This window comes from Vidua macroura, chromosome 2 (assembly GCF_024509145.1).
Source record: "Vidua macroura isolate BioBank_ID:100142 chromosome 2, ASM2450914v1, whole genome shotgun sequence".
Taxonomy (NCBI): domain Eukaryota; kingdom Metazoa; phylum Chordata; class Aves; order Passeriformes; family Viduidae; genus Vidua; species Vidua macroura.
In genome coordinates this window covers 84,526,950-84,545,299 of record NC_071572.1, presented here as the reverse complement: position 1 = coordinate 84,545,299, position 18,350 = coordinate 84,526,950, and positions in this window count along the sequence as shown.

The window sequence follows — 18,350 nt, the reverse complement described above, 5'->3', positions numbered from 1 at the left end:
AGGCTGCTCTTCACCAGTGGTAAGTAATTTACGTTCAATTTCTACCTGAATTTTTCATTTCCAGTTTCCTTGCATGTGGACTTGAGTGCATTAACTCTCCTTTAGGCAATTATATATTGATTTGACTTATAGAGGCACAAATCTACTGGAGAACTTGAGAGAAAAGGTGTTTTGGGAATTTTAGTCCCACCTTGCTACTGACCCATGGTAGCTAATACATGTTGTTATGTCTCCTGACATTAAGATGAACATAAAATTGACCATTTTCATCATAGGACTCCATCAATGTCTGAAAAAATAAAATTAGGAGCATTCAACATTTTCTTCTTTTTTCCTTGATTTTCGAGAGATTTTACTGACAGCAAATATGGTTTTCTGAATACCTGCCAGATGTTAGGGCAAACTGTTGGCAACTCACTGAGAAAGTTCGGCATTTTTGAGTAAGCCTGGATCCAGCAGTGGGAGCCAAAATAAGGCCATAGGACCTTCTGCTATAATAAAGAAATGACAGCTAGAATATGTCATTTCTGAAAGAGCTGTTAGTTTTGTCATTTCACACTTTGGTCTAGTTAAAATTAAAACAATAATATGAAAGTATTTGGTTTGTATCCTTTCTTCAGGTACACAATGCTTTCAAAATGCATTTTTTCCAAAGTGCTAACATATAGCTAAATAGTGAAATAGTGTAAAGTAAGCAACACTAAATTAAATAATTCAAAAACTCAGGGAGCAGAAACACTAAATAAAAAAAAATGCAAAACCTCAAACTTATCCCATCTTACTGAGGAAAGACAGAGAATAGCTTTCTTCTACTTTTTCCTTCTCCTTTTTTTTTTTCAAGTAGCTTTATTGTGTCAAAAATGAGTAGTAAATCACTGAGGTACAGTTAAATAGAACAAATATTTCTCAGATCAAATGTAACATGAAATGTGGGATTTAGATCATCTAGCTGTAATCACAAAAAAATGAAAAAACTTAATCTTCAAATTTATCTAGTCATCTAGATTATTTCCACAGTAGAGAAAAGAAACAGGCATCATCTATGAGCACTTTGCACAAATTGTGTTAGATGTCTAGGGCATAGGAAAGATGGATCAATGACTAACCTAGCTCTTAAGAGACGTGAATAAGTGAGATGAATCTCATCACTTCTCTGAAACATTGGCCTTTGTTTGACTTTTATTTTAATTGTCATAGCTTTTGATAGACTCTTCATCTCAGTACCGATTCCTGATATCAGTCCAATAAACAAGCTGTTACCTCTAAATTCTCTATTCAATATAGTCCAGTCTGTGATTCCATCATTACAAGATGAGCATATGTACATACATCAGTATCAATCACAGCACAGTGGGTCTTCAAATTGCTTTATTATTTCACAGAAACAGAACAAGCTGCACAAGTGGTAGAGCTCAATGATGACTGAGCACAAGGCTTAATCATTTAAAACACATTCTTAAAATATTAAATCAAAATGGCTATTTCACATTCCTGCCTTTAAATTAACAGATCATAATCATTTGTTCATAAGCAACTCTATTTTAATCCTCTCCATGTATAGATACTACAAAATTATCTAAGGTCAAGATATATGTTTATGAGGTTTTTCACTCTTTATATTTTAGTTTTATAATAATCTTAATATATTCTTTCATTAGTCTTTGCTTGAGTAAAAAACTACCCAGAAAAGTAATTTTAGCCTCAGACAAAGATAATGAAGTTTTGAAGTATGATTCTGAGGCTAAGTCACCAAATGCAAAACTTTGATTTCCCCCCATTGTGGCTTTTTGGTTGCTATTAAAAAAACCCAATGAAATGAAAATGTTATTCAGTGGAATTCACCACATTTCATGGCTGACTTTATTAAATTTAAAATTGGATCATATATGCAAATGTATGTTTTTTATATTGAATGTTTGGTTTAAAAGTACCAAATGAAAGCATACAAAGCACAAGATTTTAAAGATTTGTAGTCCTTTTGCCATGCTATGAGTGCTACTTGTCATGGTTGTCTCATAACACTTTCATAATCTCTGCATAAGAAATCAAAGAGCTCAGTGTTGCTCCTGTAGAACAAGTGTATGTCATGACAGGAACTGATAGTACCTGTGCATGCAATCTCAGAAAGAAGGTGATTAGAGAGATGTTAAAGAAACTATTTGCACTCTCTGATGTTAGACATCTGTCTTAGGTAGCTAAAAGTTTTCTTGGCAATCAAGAATGTTGTTTCTTTAGACAACCAGTGAAGCTGCTACCCTGCCCTGCCCATTCTAACTACTGCAGAGATTTCTGAGCTCTTTGTCAACGACCTCCTGATTGCAGGCTAAATTCAGTTAGGTTTTTTCCTCAGAAAATTGCGCCATAAACTCTTGTTATGCAAGATTTGATCAATGTCCATTTCAGATGTCCCTGCAGCAAGGGCAGAACACAGATGGAGGCTGGCCACTGATCTGAGTTAAGCCATTTCCACCCTTCAATCAGCATCTGTAGTTTATAGCAGGATGTCTTGAGGAAAGGTGGTATCAGTGATATCTTACTGTAAGAAGCTGAGAGGTTCAGAAATTGATTAATGAGCAGGTCCAGAGTCCATCAAGTGAGAGCAAGATAGAGCGGTGGGTGTACCATTCTAAGGCAAGCTCTCACCACTCATCCATCAGAGCCCTATGTTAACAGATGACTCGCTTCAGTTTCCCTCTTCAGTCAGTGGAGAAAAAGGCTTCTCCTAGGGTGAGCTAAAGCTAGAAACTAACTCAGCTGTACACAAGTGGAACTCGTTTCTTTCCTTTGACAGCAGAGCTGAGGAGTTACTGTACTTAAACACTGAAGTTAGACCTTGTGAGTACTCCTTAAGAACAAATAAATCGTCCTTTGAAATCCCAAAGAAATATGTTGAAGGGAAAACATTTCACAAATGACTTAAAAGTGGCTACACCCTGAATCCATTCTACAAATACAGTGAACAATGCATTGCAATGACTACATACCTCAACTTTTCCTGACAAACATATCAAAGAGTAATGAAGAAAAGATGTAGAGACAGGTGATTTCACCTGACTTTTTCTCCACTTCATAGCCTAGCAAGAACCAGGCAAAACACTAATTGACAATGCTGGAAAATATTTATTTTCTAGTCTTCTTCTATATTGGCGGTATATAGTGGTCTTTTGAGCTCTGCACTCCATTCAAGTCATTCAGAAATAGCACAATAAAAAACTGTTCTGACCCTGAACAGGCCAGCCATTTACTAATGCTGAATTTCCATGCCTATCTGTTTCCACTGTGTTTGAGAATGTAAAATGGGCAGCATTTAAAGGATTTTTATCTAAGAATATAAGTAGTTTGAGATAGAAAGTGTTCATGTTGAAGAATAGGACAGAAGACATATTGTTTCTTTTTTTTTCCTGCAAAGCTTTATGCGTACTGAGTAAAGAAAAAATCCACCTGAAGGTTATACAAAGACAAAAGCAAGCCTAGTGAGTAAGTCAACACTTGAAACACCTTCTCTCAACAGAGTGTACTAACCTTCAGTGAGCTCTCTGCTACCACAGTAGACCACTTGCACTCTTCAGGCTAGTTTGGTATCTCTGTGTCAAATTGCAAGGTTGATTTATGCCCAGAACTACATTTCTAACTTGGAATAACCATAATTTTAGGTTATGTAATTTTGCTAGAAATAATATAATAAAGCTATTTACACTGATCACTTGTGGCATAAACACAGCACTATTTTTTAAAAAGGAATCCATCAGGGAGAACCTTGTAGTGCTATAGAACTGATACAGCATGGGATCCTGGTAGGAAAACAGGGAGCTGGCCCTGTGTTAGAAATAGGCACGCTAAGAATATTGATTTATGATGGACCCCGATGATTAGTGTTTCAGAGACTTTTTCCCCAAAAGACATGCTATCTAAACTTATATTGTACTAGTTGTAGTGAATCTGGAACCCAGTCATGGGAGGTGTGATGGTAGGTGACTGCCTTGGCTACAGTGATCATGAAATGGTAGAATTGAAAATTTTCAGTGAAATCACTGAATCAATCAGGTGGGAAGGGGTCACAGCCCAACCTCGCTGCTCAAGCAGGGTCATCCTAGAGCATATGGCACAGAATTGTGTCCAGAATATGCAGAATATCTCCAGTGAGAGAGACTCCTGATGTCTACTGGCAATCTGTTCCAATTTGGAGTTTCTAATAAGAAAAAAAAAGGACAACAGAGTTATTAGACTTCAGGAGAGCAAATCTTAAGCTGTTCAAGAAGCTATTTAGCAGAGTACTCCAGGAATCTGCTTTTGAAGGCTTAGGAGTTTGAGTGCTGGTAAGTATTTAAGAACCACTTTATAGACCAACAGGAGCAACAATTCCACTGGGTCATAAGTCAAGTGAGCAGGGTAGAAGACCAGCTTAACTGAATATGAAACTCCCTGAGATCAAGAGGAAAAAACATTGCATAAACTCTGGAAACAAGATCAAGCTTTCCAAAAAGAAGAGCTTATTTTGTAGGCGCAAGCAGAAGATGCAAAAGGTCAAAGATCAATTAGAGTGAAATTGACCATTGTTGTGTCATACAACAAGAATTTTCAAAGTGCATTAATAGCAAGTGAGATCTAAAGGAAGCATTGGGGTCATCCTTTTTGAAGATATTTATCTGATGAATAGGGATGAAGAGAAAGCTGATGGCTACTTGGTACATTTTTGAAAAATCCAGATATCTCACTGCTCAGATTAGTCAAGATTTTGGTGGTTAAAACATCAATCTCTTTAGGCTGCTTCTGTGTAAGTGTTTAGTGTACCTTCTGTCTCATTTCAGACTCTACAGAAGTATTTTTGATAGGGTGCATCTGCATACATCATTACAAGCACATGTGTGTGGGAGGAATCTCATTCTACTGGGCTAAAATCAGAAGAAAAAAATAAAAAGGTGCCATTAATCCTTAAAATATATCTGAACATATTAAGCATTTGAATTTAACAGTTATTAATGCACAGCACCGGATTTCAAAGAGGATGTCTGTGATAAGGATGTGATGTGATACAATGTTCTCTTGCTTGCAATTAGTTACAAAGTTATCTTGTGTGTAAGTTACCACCAAACAGTTATTAATAGTTTTATATTTGCAATAGCAACATGAATATTAGTTAAAGGTTATTCAGACCTTAAATGAAAAATAATATAAAGTAAATGCCAGAACAAAATATCTCAAAATACATGCTTTATTTCCTACTTTTTAAAGAAAATTAGTTAGGAAAATACCCAATCCTATTGGAGTAAAGAAATCCAAATCAAACAAATTTGTCTGTTAAGAAGTTTTCTGCTAGATGCCTATTGCATTTCATTTCAGTATCACAAAACCAAATATCAGCAGTTAAAATGTTTTTGACCAGAAAATAATAATAATAATAATTAGAGAATCAAAATTTCTTTTTGTTTGTATTAGCTTAACAACTGGATTAATGCACAAAAAACTTCAGAAAGAATGGACTGAACAAAAACACTGACATGCTTAACAAAAATTTACTGCAAAGAGTATACTGATACCATTGCATTCCTTTATTTTTTTCCATTCTTTAACTCAGAGTTTGATCTTCCAGCTATAAATTAACTAGGTTGTATCAAGCACAGGAAATACCTGAAGCAGAATGAAAGCTGCTATACAGAGTCATAAAGAAATGACATCTATTCCTACTAAAGGGTCAAAGAGGGAAAAAAAAAAACAAACAAACAAAAAAAAACCACCAAAAAAAACAAAAAAAAAAAAAAACAAAAAAAAAAAAAAAAAAACAAAAAAAAAAACAAAAAAAAAAAAAAACCCAAAACAAACCATACCAATAAAAAGCCCTGAATAGAATAAGGCTTAGATGAAGAAGTTCTGTTCCTCACAGAGCACCCAAATTTCCATAATTACTGTTCAGTGACCTTTCCAAGCCAGAGGTTACATCCTTAGGATCATGTTTAGCAGCCACTAAAAACCTATTCTTTGTGCACAGGTCCAGTCCCTTTTTTAACTCATTTGTATTTTGGTCTTCATAACATCTTGCAACAATAAATTACATGCTCTAATTGAGCTCTATGCAGAAAAGAATTTAATTCCTTCTCAGCACCTTTCCAGTATCTCCTAGATTTGGACTGGATCATCATGGACTGGATGCAAGACAAGCCATGAGAAAAAAGGAAGAAATGCTTCTTGGGAAAATAATAAAAACTAATCATTCTATAATGTTCTTAGTGCAACGAGAGTGGTGGGAGGCACTGCATATATTTCTATAGCTGAGCAACAAAAATACTTTCAATGGGTTTCTACAGACCTTGCTTCAGAGACTTGTGCAGCTATTACATATTTCTTGGGCCACATTTGTTTTTATTAAACAAAAAAGAAGCGCTTTAGGATTTAGAGGTATCCTGAAAATCTTTCTTCATTAAAGCAAAGCTCTCATCTTTTTCAAAAAACCAGCTCTCTCTCCATTGTCTAAAGCACATTTTGGCACTTTAAACAGATGTTTGAAAACTGCAGCTTGGTATCTTGGTTCCAGACACATTCCACGATGACAAGAACTTCTACAGCGTATTGCATTCAGTTCTTACAGATATTCTAACTGGGGAATTAAGGAGATCAGTAAACAGATGCAGGGTAACAACTCGCTTTTTCCAATCTGTTTTCGCAATTACCGACATGACTGCAAGGGAAGTGCAAAAATAAGAAAAGGTAGCTAGACAACAGAAATTCCTGGAGCTAGCAGGCCTGGCAGCTGAAAGCAAGTGAAAGCATACCCCAACCATCCCATCCTACATCTGCTCACTTGCTATGGAAATAAGACAGCAGTAACCGATTTATGCATCTCAAGGCCAGAACAGTGTCAAGTGGCTGACATGATTTCTGCTAAAATGCCAGCAACCCTTGCTCTTCAGCAGCAGAGAATATTAATGAGCCTTAACCACAATCTGGTCCAGGAATGCTTCTTGCAAGGTGTTTCAGAGAGAAGTCCATGTCTCATGTCTCACAGGCACTCTCCATATGGAAACTCCCATCAGTTTTATTTCATGATATAAAAGATGTAGAGGATTTAAACTTTCATAACATGGTGGGTTTACTGATCAGTAGAAATGCCAATATTTGCCACAGAATAATTGTCTCCATTGCACATGGTATGCCAAAAGAAGCTTTTGTAATGCAAGGCAGATATATCTCTATAGGACACATTTCAACTGTTGATAATTAGATTTATATATTTCTATTTTTCTACAGGGCAAGATTAAGAACACCAATCAAAGCTTAATGTACTACACTAGCAGGTAGCAAGGGTTTAATGACCTTTTTATTATTTGAACTGAAACACCATTTTTTATATATATGTTGTGCCTATGACATTTTGGAAAAGAAAATAAAGGTGTATTGAAATATTTCCTATTTAGTGATTAGTCTAGAGAAAAACTGAATTATGTCTATAACAAACTCTTGATTTAACAATAAGCTAAAAAAATGAGACATTTTCCAAACCTTAAAGTTTCCAATAGAATAGTCAATTTCTTAGCTAGTCATTTATTTCTCACTGGTAGTCATCTGCCATAGACAAACATGGCATTTCACTGAAGTTATTTGTACTTTTTATTTGGCCCCTTTTGTTATATTGGCAGTTGACAGACAAATTATTTAAACAATATCTTGTTTTACTTTTAACTTACCATTAAGAGAAGTTGAAAGTCCACATTACTGCTAGTCTCCTGGACACTGATCTTGCCCTAGTAGGCTGAACTATAATTTGATGTTCTTTGGAAGAAGGACTAACAAAGACAATTAAAAACATAAAACTAACATTTGGATGCAAATTGTTGATAACTGCTTGAATTTCAATGCTCTTAATGAAATAAACTCATGATGTTGAGTGAAACATAAATTAAGTTTTGGAAAGTTGTCTCTTGCCTTTTCATGTCACAAACAGTGCTGTAAGACATCTGAAAATTTCATTAAATGAACATAAGAAAAAAAAAAGAGAGGTCACTTTAAAAAACGAAAATCAAATGAGAAAATTGATCTACAATAGCTGCCTTTTCTTTTTCTCAGTTCTGTATTAGAATACAGAAACTCCAAAACTCAGTTGATTGCTGTGTTTTTGTTCTTTGAAAGTTCATGGGGTTTCAGGTAGTCTATTTAGTGGAAAATCTTTGGCATGTTTCTCTTCGAGATTATTTATAATACCCACAGCTATAGGAATATTAGGCATTTGCCTAGAGCAAAAGATTCTTGTGTGATGCATAACAGCTTCAGAAAAGCTGTTCTTTGTATTTTGGTTGTAACAGCTCCTGGAAAAGTTGGAATATTGCTGTTTTCATCCTACTAGGTAATATTATGGCAATACCTCTGAGAGAGTGTATCTGCTGGACTATGTTCCTGCAAAAGTCAGAGAAATGTGGAGAGACAGCAGGCTGAAAGTACTGAATCTTGCTGGAAGGAGCAAGGGAAGAATTATGAGGATGTGAATGAATTGTGTGAAATTTCTAGTCCAAGGGAGTTCTTCAGGTGTTCTGTGAACCCTGAAAAACTGTCATCCAACTAGTCACCCAGTCCCAGCCTTTGCCAAGGGATAAAATTGTAAATCTGACACTTCTTGTACAGGGAAAAACTTTCAAATCCCACTCTTCTCTCTGGATGATTATTCTAATAATCAAATTAGTAGGTAGTAATAGGCAACAGTAATAGTGGGTGTGGGTCATCTGTAAACAAATGATCAAGGCAGATTCTTCGAGGCATTTCATTCTGGAAATCACCATCTCATATGTATATATGCGTACCTAATTCTGATGTATGCACACATAATATGGGACAAAAACCCAGGTTTCAGACCTTTTTTTTTGAGTATGAATCTTTGAAAGGAGTATAAGTCTCTTGATCAGCAGGCTGGTTATTATTAAAGCTGTAATTCTTTCCCTTTGCTGTATGACAACAGAAAGACCTAGCATGGATTTGTAATATCTGGGAACTAGGATTGCAGAAAGAAGCATTATGCTTGAACACATCATTTTCATGGTCAAAACAGTGAATTCATGCTAAACTTCTGTACTTCTCTCCTACTGATGCAGAACATTTTAACAGAAGCAAACCTAGAGTCATAGTATAAATTCATACAGTGAAAGAGATTGACTTGTAACAGATGCATTTACATTTCATTCAGTATTTGTGAATTTCAGCTTGCAAGCCATTTGTGCTTCTTCGTATTCTTTACTCTTGTTTGGGACTTGTTGGGTTTTGGCTTTTTGTTTTTGTATGTTTCTTTAGTAATATGAATTATATGCAAAAATTATAGCTCCTGGAATTGCTGCTTGACTCTACTACATGTATACACAAACAGCATTCATAAACTGTGTCAGATTAACAGAAAGGCAATAAAGAAAAGCAATTATCAGTGTAAACAAAAACTTTCTGTCTTGTTTTTGATGTTAGCTCATACCAGAGTCAATGAACCTCAGCCCTCTGGTCCAAATATTTACTTGGACTTTTACCTAAGTCATTTAAATTATCTTGAAGGGAAAGTTGAATAACATCCTACTTTAACACTTTGTAGACTATCAAAAATTGTTTCCTTCCAATGCACCTATTATCTTGCAAGTGTATCATTTTATATGAAGGAAGTACAGGGCAATTCTTATTGGAATAACCATTTTTTTGTATTTCTGCTAGCATGTTCTCTTGAAGGGCATGGATAAAACCATCTCCCAGTAGTGGGAGGCCTTACCCAGCTCTTAAGGAGGAGGTAAGTCACTGTTACATTTTCTAATTAGAATAATAGCAGTTTTTTTTAAATAAAGGAAACATGAAATCAGTACGTGTTTCTAAAGTATTCAGCATAAGTGACCAGCACAATGGTCATGAAGGCTATTTGAGGTACATTCAAGACACCATGATTCACTTCACATTACTTATTCTAGAACTACACTCAATATGCTGCAAAGAGATATGTGCAGGCAATAAAACCCAAATTTTCTGTTTCCAACTGCTGCCCTTGTAAGTTCCCCATTAATTACAAAGCATATTTCATTTGTCCTAGGAGGCATATTTCTTTTCTGTGTGTAGCTGACCAAGAGAAGATATGCATATATTTGAAATATGTTCACATTATTGATTACTGGTGTTTCAATAATACTTCACCAAAAAAAGCATATTAAATATATTCCATATGTAAATAATGGAACAAAATCACATTATTTAATTCTGATAATTTAATAATTAATTGATTTAATTTCATTTCTTTCTGCCACTAGCATTATTTTGGTTTTGAGCAATCGGTTTTAATAGAAAAAAAAAGAAAACATGTTTCATCTGCTTTGAAAATATCTTCAGGATAGTAGCCAGAAAAAGGAACAACATAACATTAGCCATCCGTTCAGAAACTGTGCTATCACAGAAGATGCTGCACTTTGCTGTTGGCTCTGTTCAAACCAGGGCAGTGATAAAACCACTGCTATTCACACTGGCACTCAATGCTGTGTGTGATTTTACCTGCAGTTCCTCTTATCCACCAAACCTGAACACCCGTGGACTCACCAACCCCCAATTTCTATGAAAGGAAATCCTTACTGGTGCTTCTATGTCCTTCCACTCTACAGGCGCAAGTAGCCAGAGGAACTGATCCTTGATGAGGGAAAGTAAACCCCCTTTCACATCAGATCATCTTCAGCAGATCATACCTGGTGTTCTGGTGGGTTTATGAGTGGCGCACTGAGAGCAATTAGTTCCTGAATGAGAATAACAACAGGCGATTACCCTATTTAACAGCTGCTAAGTGGTGTTAATTGCTGGCTATATACCACAAGCTGAGCAATTTTGTGCAAACTGTACAAACAGAACAAAACAAACAGATGATGTAGGGAGAAAAATGGGTCTGAAAGAATCTCTATGAATCCCAAATAGACATACAGCTGGAGAGATCATATTCATTGCTGGTGTGAATTATTTGTAACAAGCAGTTTGTCAAATCCAGCCCGTTACTGAATTGTCTGTGAATAGAAAGCAATTTATATTAGTTTCCTCATTATTCACAGTCATTTAATGAATGGTTTGTATGAAAACATTTTTTGCCCAAGGTTTGGTTTCTCCAGCATGGATAGTTTGTGATAAATTCATTCTTATTGAATGATGCCTTGATTTCCGTGAAACAGAGTAAAGAATAAGATATTTTCAGAATCTAGCCTTAAATTTTAAGTTAATAATAAGAAAATTATCTCTAAAAATGGGAAGAAAATATCTCTAAATGAAATTATGATGTAGAATTTCTTTTCTTCTCACTGAAATGTTGAAAATACCAGGAAAAGTCCAGACAAGAAATCTTACAGATGTTTTCATATTTTTTTAGATGCTCTGTTGGTTTTCAGGTTGCTAAGAGCATTCACTAAGCACAGTGCAATACATGACCAGCATAGCTGGCCACTGCGTACATTGTATTGCTTAATAGCATGTTTTAGATTTTACATGAAAGACAAAAATTGACTTATTTGAAAAGTATAGCTGCCAATTATAAAAAGGGCCTACATGCTATGAAGATGTTGATAAGTCATTAAAGTAATCATAGAAGGAAAAAAAAAAGAAAGTTTTGTAAGTCCCTCTCCTGTTTTTAACTAGGATAGAATTAATTTTCTTCTTAGTAGCTGTACAGTGCTGTGTTTTAGATTCAGTAGGAGAATAATGTTGATAACAGAGTGATGTTTTGGTGGTTGCTTAGTCATGCTTATCCTGTTAAGGACTTTTCAGTATCTTGTGGTCTGCCAATAAGGAACTGCACAAGAAGCTCTGAGAGAGCATAGCTAAGACAGGTGACCCAAAGTAGCCAAGTGATGTTCCATACTGCAGAACATTCTACCCAGTATATAGGGTAAACTGGGGCGAGTTACCTTGCAGGGGTCAATCATGACTTAGAGAAAGGCTGAGCTGGTGGTGGAATTGTATTGTGCATAACTTGTTTCTCTCAGCTCTCTTTCTCTCCCTCCTTTTTTATTATATTTATTATCAATTATAATTATTATCATCCACATCATCATCATGTGTGTTTTGTTTTGCTTTGTTTCAATTATTAAACTGTTCTTATCTCAACCCATGAGTTTTGCTCTTTTCCTGGTTCTCCTCCCCATTCCATCATGGAGGAGGTGCGGTGAGCAAGCAGCTTCATGGTAATTAATTCCCTGATTGGTTTAAACTAGTACCAAAAAAATCATTATAGAATTATATATATATATATACACACACATATATATATATATATATATATATATAATATATATATATATATATTTTATATATATAAAATATCATTATAGAATAATATAGCCACATATATATATATATTATATATCATTATAGAATAATATAGCCACAGCTGAAATTCACAGCTGAGATTCTGCAAAGAAATTATTAATGCCTATTTGAAATTATTCTTTTTGATGAGCTACACACAAATAAGCAAAGCAGACATCAATAAATGTGCTAGATAGCAATAAAGTAGTGGCATTGTTGATTAACCTAAGCTAAATGTGTCATGCTGGTTGCTTTTCCAACCGTGAATCAAGGAAAAAGACCCAGTATCAAGTATGCAGCAGACTGAAGGATCAGTATTGTCATGTGGTTTCTGTTGCTTTGGTTCCCCCTCAGCTTAATCATCTGATTAATTTCTCTTGCTCTTTTTTATTTTACAAAGGATGTTATTTTCCCTAAAGTTTATGTTGGTCTTCTATACACAAATATTTCTCCCAATATGCACATCACCATTATAAGCCATGAAAAAATTATTTTTTGCCAATAAGATCTTTTTCAGTGTACTTCTGTGGAACAAAGGCAGGATCCTATTTTTTAGAAAGCACTTGAAAGTAATGAAACTCTTATTTAGCTAAGAGACCAAATGCCAGACATGTCATCAAAGTGCTTAAAACTTGTGCTTCCTTTTTCTTTTCCTACAGAGCATTTGAAGGACAGGAGAGTGCTGGCATGCAATAAACATAGCTTATCTCTAAGACATGGCACTCTATGACATTAGATTTTTGGGTGTTTTGTGTGGAAATTTTCTTGAACTACAAAAAAATGTAATTTTAGTCTACATTTGATCTTCATATAATTTGAATATTTGCATGGAATTTGACTTTAAAAAGTAAATTAGAAGTCTTCCGAATTCAATGATTTTCATATTATCAATGGGAAAGTAATTTCTATAGCAACATTTTAAGGATTATTCATACACTGAGGAAGGATTTGGGGGAGAGAGGGAGGAGAAATGTTTTTTTTTTCTTTCCCTTACCATTTACTTTCGCTTAACATCTCTCATGAAGAAAGTAATAAAAAAAGAGAGAAGAGAAAGAACAGAAGGTCTGGTACTGGTAAAATGGCCATTGACCAAGAAGAATAACCAGGGATTATGACTCTGGGATTTTATCTCTACATTATAATATATTTCCAAGCTGAACTGCTAAAACTGGCTAGCTTCCATGCCGTGGAGAATCTTGTTATACATTAGTCCTTTCTTTAAATAATGTAGGTTGTAGTTTACAATCTGTGCAAATACATACCAACAGGGAGAGAAGAGGCACATAAACCTAGTCTTAATTTTAATAAGGTTATATTTTATGTATGTCAATAAACATTTGTATGCTCTAAAATAATTTCAGGGAATACAGAACCAAGAAAAACTCCCTAGCTTGACATGTAGCACTTGGTTTGGGTAAAATAATTAATTCTGTCGTTTATAGATGCTACAGAGTTTCCAAATGCAGAAGTGTGCTAGGAGGAGGTTGCAGCAGCTCCATGCTGACCGTCAGTCTGATCAGGATCTGTCCCCCAGTCTCTCCAATTGCTGGCATATGGACATACAAATCCTCAAGGCCATAGTCCCACACTGGCTGCCAGGACAGACACCATTGCATGCACACATACACACACAAAAGTATCTCTCAGTGCAGCCCAAGATCCTACTGTCTCTCCAGCGGCTGGCCTGGACTCCACATCCCCTAGGCTGGCACCATCATTTGCCACCTCCTCCTATGATTGCAGCCTCAGAGGCACATGTCCTGGCCCCTGTCCCAGCCCACATCACCTACTCTCTGTATCACCTGGAAGAACCTTCACTAGCTGTTATTGCCATTCTCATTCCTGTCACTGGCATGGACATGTGGACTGCTCTGACTCCTGGCCCCAGCCCCAGGGGTACCACTGAGCCCCACAGACATACTTTTGCACACAGGATGGAGACCTCCATTCAGGAAAATGGCTTAGGAAATGGGGTTTAGTGAGAAGTTAAGACACACAGTAATGATGAGGAACAGAGCACTGACCAGCACCTGCTTGCACACAACTGGCTCATCTATTGACTTATACTTGTATTTTCCCACTTCTACTTCCCCAAGATACCTTGATTCCTCCTTTTCCCCACCCTTGGTTTGTCCCTAAAACATCCCACAGTCAATCCTGTGCAATCCAAGTGCCCTTCCCCTGCACTCCATACCGAGCTCCATTCCCTTGATCTTGCTGCAGAAGGTGAGAAATAAAATAAATAAATAAAGCAGGCAGGGGCCAGTGTACATCACGGAGTCAGCAACAGCATACTGTGTACAAAACTACGTATCAATGAGGGGAGCAAAGAGGAGAAGCAGTCACTGCTCTTTTAAGATAATATTGACATAGTAGAAAGATTGTTTTCTTCCAGCCTCACTAGATTGATGTACCCAGATATACCCCTTACCTCGCAGTGCCTGGGAGTGCCTGATGAAATACAATTACAAGTTTATGCATGTAATATATACTATCTCCCCACTCATAGATAATTATGAATTGGTGCTGCTGAGTCTCTGAAATCCTCCCCTGCATGTCAAAATGACTATTTCTTCTGTGTTTCTTTATTCATCCCCTGGCACAGTTGCAGTAGAGAGTGTGGACAGGAAATATGAGTAAAAAATATGTACTTCTGAAGAATGCTGCAATGCTTTCTTGCACTCTTTGCTACCTTACGTACTTTTACTGCAATTTCTTAAACTTCTGAATGTTACTATAAGACAGATAAAGTAAGAAGATCTCAAAACTGAAGATGGATATTTTGACATTTTCTGTAAAATCCTGAAGCATGAGGTAAGATGAATTGGGGGAAAGAAACTGACTAACCCACAAAAAATCAATTCCTCCCTCATACTCCTTCAGTGTAGGCAACTATTTATTTTTCCTATTAATTTCTGTATTAGTTTTTAGTGGATAAAGGCTGTAACAATTAACATAATGAACAGTGACACTGGCACCTTAAATTTTGAGGTAGCATTCTATGTAATAAACAGACTTAACAGCTTGAACTTCATGTATGTCGTTGGAGAAGTCCTGTGATTTCATCTCAAGACTGAAGTGAAATGGAATACAAAGGATCATGTGGAATGTAAGCTTCTCCAAGTACATGGTGGGATTTGGAATGTGGGTTGAATCTTCCCAGTAGGAGTGTTACAAACAAGGCTGCAAACACATTTATTTGTTAGCACATCAAATTTGTCTCCACTCTCTAAAAAAATAACACCCTCTTTCCTGGTACTGTTAATGTACTGATAGAGTGGAGTTTTCTTAGAAATCCCTTTATAGTTACATCTCTTTTCTCATCAAGGCCTACAGTCCCACATGAATGCTTCCCTTAATACTTCTCAGTATTTGTTCATGTTAGCATTTTGTGAACTTTCCTGTTGAATTTGAGAACAGCAAAGATAACTTGATTTAGCTGAGATAATCTATTGATGCTTCCCCTAAGCGAGCATCTGAAATGAATAATTTGAATAGAATAATTTGAAATTTTCTTTTAAAAGTTATCAGCTCTTCTGAAATTATTTCCCCCCATCTTTACATACATGCACACACACATATTTATATATACTTTTCTTCCTTAACATCTCTGAGAGTTATTTTCCTTAGAATCCCTTGCTCTTATTTTGCTGTTCTCTATCTGATGTTTTGTTAAGGACTGTATCATAGTATTATTACTCACACCTTCATTTCAGTCACTTCTTCCCATTTTAATAGAATTGGTACAGAAGACTTGCCTGTCTAATTTATATCTCCATCTTCAGTTTAAATAACTTCTAAAGTAATTTGAAAATCTTCCTGAACCATCCATTTTCCTTTTCCCTGCTCTCAACAGGCCCTTTGATAGCTAAAATATTCCCCTTATTACTAATTAAGATACTTCACTTATTCTTCTATTAGTCACAAAAAGATTTCTCTCTGGAGTTTCACTCATTGTAAGCATTTGGTGGCTTAGAGTAATCCCCAGTCACAGCAGTTTTCTTTTCTTCCTTCTTTTTAAAATTAGGCACAGATTTTCAATCAGTCTATTCTCATGTAGCATCTAAACCATCATTTACACCTTTGATATAAAACACATTTCCTGCATTTTCCCTTGCTCGTCTCCCTGAACAAATTGTATTCTTCTGTGTCTGTGTCAGATGTGCAGCATATCCCACGGTCTCTGTGATGACAGCTAAGTCATCATTTTGATCATGAATTAAGTTTTGAAGTATCTCCTTGTACCTGTGCTTTGATAGTTTACCGACACATAAGAGAGTGTCATTATTCTTCCTATAATTCTCTTTTGAATTAAATCTTTGTCTTCTCCTTCCCCATAAATATTGAGCTTAAATTCAGCAAATTATATACACTACTTCAGATTTTAGTTCATTCCATTATAAAAGAGATAAGTTTAGCTCTTCTAAGTGGTACAATATGTAATAAATTTACAGAAATTGGAGTTGTACCAGTATTAAATCTTTGGAATTGAGAAGAAAATTACACCAGCAATCTTTCCTGACTTGAAAAGATGTCTTCTGATGATTTTTAAGAATTATTATTACATTATTATTTATGCTATTATACATATCACTATGGAGAAAACTACAATAGGTCTGAGCCCATACTGTAGTGAAGACATTAAGGTCTCCCTTTGGAAACAATAATAAATTGTGTCAGTTTTCTAGGTCTAAGCAATTTCCTTGAAGAGTGTAATTAATTTTTAAGGAAACTCCAGCCAACAGTAAAGATTGCAGAATAAAATAGCAAATCAGAAACTTGTTGAAAAATAACACTTGCCATAAAAATGATAACAATACCATGCAAAGAATTGAAAAGCAACATGTAAATAAATTATTGTGGCACTGTTCTTGCTACTATGGTTAATGTTATGTCAGCATTTTCATTATAAGATCCATTTTTCAAAGTTTATGAGTCATCTGTAAAATTTTAAAAAAAGTCTTTCTAAGACTAATGCTGGAAGATCATGCTCTAGAAGGAGTTTTGATTACAATAGTGTAGAGGAAAAAACACCAATTACTCTTCGCAAAATGTCTTGAGTTGAAAAACAAGGTATCAGTTTAAAAATATAATTTAAATTTTTTGGACTGAAATTGTAGTTGGAGATGCAGCTATAAAATTAGCTTTCTTTCCCTGTCATTCAGTTATTTACAACAGCATCTTAAAGAAAATGGGACTGAAGGCAAAGTATTTAAGTGGAGAGTCTGTAGAGTGTCTTTAAATGAGAGAAGCCATGTTGTCATTTTAAATTTTTCTACCTGCTCCATATACTCCTCTCTAAAGAAAAATGTTTTGAAACTAAGCTCATTAGGAAGAAGTGATAATATATCTGTAGCTGAGTCATTGATGCAAATTTATGTTGGTGCAAGAATAACACATTGAAAGCTTTTAAGCCAAGATTTAGCAAAATCTTTCCCTTATAGGTATTAATGGAAAATATGTTTTGTTAATAAAATAATTTCTAACAACTTATTTAGAACATGTTTTCCCTAAATAATGGAGCAATGATTAATGGTATGGGGCATGAATGATATAATGAGATACTATTAAAAAAAAGTACCTTATAAGCTTTATCTGTAGTTTTTCAGTAGTTTTCTATTGCTGTTGAACCCAGACTGCTGAATTGAAGGCACCCTAGGTCTGATCTGACTAAATATAGCATTCTTATGTTTTTGTGAGGACTTGGGGTAGTGTTTGAGAGCATTAGCATTGGGATAATGTTGAAGGACTCTGAACAGCATAAAAAGCCAAATCCAGTACAGTCACATTTCTACAGTTCAGCCTCAAGAAGAGGTGAATGAGAGGGAAACTCATGAATGTCTACAGGTATCTGAAGGGAGGGTGCCCAGAGGATGGAGCCACACTCTTCTCAGTGGTGCCAAGCAATAGGACAAGAGGCAATGAACAGAAACTGATGCACATGAAGTTCCACTCTGAGCATGAGGAAGAGTTTCTTTACAGTGTGGGTGACTGTGCAGGTGTCCCAGAGAGGTTGTTGGGTGTCCCTCTCTGGAGATACTCAAGAACCATCTGAATACAGTCTGTGCCAT